The sequence below is a fragment of the Tetrao urogallus genome (assembly GCF_951394365.1).
Source record: "Tetrao urogallus genome assembly, chromosome: 2".
NCBI lineage: Eukaryota > Metazoa > Chordata > Aves > Galliformes > Phasianidae > Tetrao > Tetrao urogallus.
In genome coordinates, this window is record NC_136814.1 from 20,639,632 (window position 1) to 20,642,268 (window position 2,637).

The following is a 2,637-nucleotide window of genomic DNA, read 5'->3' on the forward strand; positions in this document are numbered from 1 at the left end:
AGAAAGATAACTGAAGGTAGCACAGGGTTCAGTCCCAATAGCACAGCTGGCAATCAGTGATTTAGGGGCTTCCCAAGTTTTATATGTATCCCATTTTTTGTGTTTAAAAATCACTGATAGCTCCATCTTCAATGAATTGTTTTTAAACCCACATATTCCTCTGGCCTTCACAACATCCTATGTTGGTGAGTCCCACAACTTAATTATACATAAATATGTAAGAACTTCCTTTTTGTGTATGTTAAAAGTATTTTCTTGCTGCTACTCGGAATCTTTAATTAAAAAGAAAAAGCTTTTTTAGTGCCAGAAACATTGTTAATAGTTTGTTAGTTGTTTACCCTGTTGAGATTGCTCCATATGGAAAACACGTTTTCCTCATTGGTTAAGTACCTTTCTTTTGATATTTTACAAAGGAGAAGAGTTTACACATGCAGATGACTGTAATATTCCCACACACAATTGTGTGGGTCATGTTAAATGAAATAACATGTTTAAATAAGTTTTATGTCACTGGATTTTACTGTCCTGTTTTACTTCAGTATTTTTATGCTTTGGTTGTATTTGTTCTGTAATTCTGTACATGACAGTTTAGCTCAAACAGTAATCTGAATCTCACACCCTCACTGTATGTATACATTTTGTAGAGAAATGGGATATCAATTACATGCCCCTGCTGTCCCCCCATCTCCTGTTAGGGATGAATGGCAGAACTATGCTATGATATTGAAAGCCTTTTTTAAAAAAAATAAATCTATGCATGCTATTTTATATCTTAATGTATTATTCTTATCAGTACATAAGCTTATGCTTGTCAGTTTTATCTTATGTATAGAACTGATTACTTTTGACAGTATTTTTGCACTGTTTCTTCTCTTTCTTTTTTTATAAAGTTCTATTCGGCATTAATTGACTGCAATATTTTTTTTTACCCTTCACTGCCTTTATGTAAATAGAGCCTTTTCAAATATGAAAATGTTTTCCATCACTAAGTTGTTGGTTTTTTTTTTGGTAAGGCTGTCCTTCATATTCACAATATACAATAAACCATTTTTTTCAAGGAAAACAGTGCTTGAGTTCTTTCCTCTGCTGGTTAAGGGTGGTCTGCATTTGCACCTTCTGTGCCTGTGTTAGTTTTCCATGTTAGCCTGATTGGCATAACCGAAGCTACACTGAGATCTGAAGAACCTTCTATAAATGGCACACCAGTGTCTCAAGGGAAAGCTACTTGTGCTCAAATTAAGCTGCTCTTCATTCTCTAATGTTGAGGTATAGCTCTGATCAGAGCCTGGACTTCTCACCTCTGACGTGAAGGTGCTATTTCCCTACACAAGGGTCTGCATGACAAGGTTAAGGTAGGCTTTTGAAATAGGCAGCTGGTACATCCTTTCTAGGCTTGGCTGTGGTTAAACGGTCCTGAATCTCTGGAACTGTAAGATCTGGTGCAGTTTTATGTATTCCACTACCAAGTGCTTGCTAAAGAGCACTGACAGCTTTCAGCAAAACGATCTGGTGAACCATTGCTCTGTAGGTGTTTTATTTTCAGAGGAACACTTACAAGTAAGAAAATAAGATACTTTTAAACAGGAGTGATGTGCTAGCTCTCACTGTACTTTCTAAGCCGTGAAAGCAGTAAAGAACAGTCATCTAGTTTTACTGTGCAATATACATAACTCTGAATGGTACTGGAAGTACCGAGCCACTCTCTCTTCCTCCTCTTCCTCCCTTCCTCCTTTAAAAAAAAATATCTCCTGCCATCAATCTAAAGAGAGGGGAAAAAAACTCCAGAGCCTTACAGATGTGTAAGGAAAGCAGATGTCCTCTGGATTATTTCCTCAGAAAAGGGTCTTGTCCCTCCACTAAGAGTAACAGCTAGTAGAATAGCTTTAACCCACTGTAATAAGTTTAACTTCACTTATAAGGGGGATTGAAATACCAGAAGTTGCACAATTCATATCTTGTGCAACGCTTCTGAGCTCTGAGACAGGTGCCACCAGGCTCTGTGCATCGCATGCTGAGCTCCAGGTACTTACAGTGACAAATTCCTACCTGCTAGGAGCAGTGATGAACCTGCAGCTGAACTGCGGAGGGAAAGGTGGTGGCTTTCCTATACGATGCACAGAATTCATCGGCCCTTTTTCTCCTTTCTCTCAGCTAAGTCACTGCAAGCAAAAATGATTTGTGAAAAGAGAAACTGGATACTAAACCACAATAACAATAAAAACCATATGAGTTTTGCTCATAATTGGACAGATTAAAGGAGACCACTTAGGAGAAAGCGTCAAACTATTTGCAGTCGTGGAAGTGTACAAATGGAATCAAGAGAGGTGAAGACCACTTTATTTTACACTAATAAGATGCACATTAAAATCCTTAAAGAAAAATTGGCCATTTTTGCACGAGCAGTCAAGAGGCATATCCTCTAAGTAATCATGGCTGTTTCCTTCAAAAACAAACAACAAAAAAGGCAACTGTAGATTTGTAGAGGCTAGAAACATTTTGCAAACCCTACGTGTGTTTGTCATTCCAATTATAGGACAGAACTGTGTTCATACTCTACCGCTTTTCAAAGCGCTCCTGAAGGTTTCCATAACAAGGCTTTTTAAATAAAGGTTTGAAGGATTGCATAGATTCAAAGGC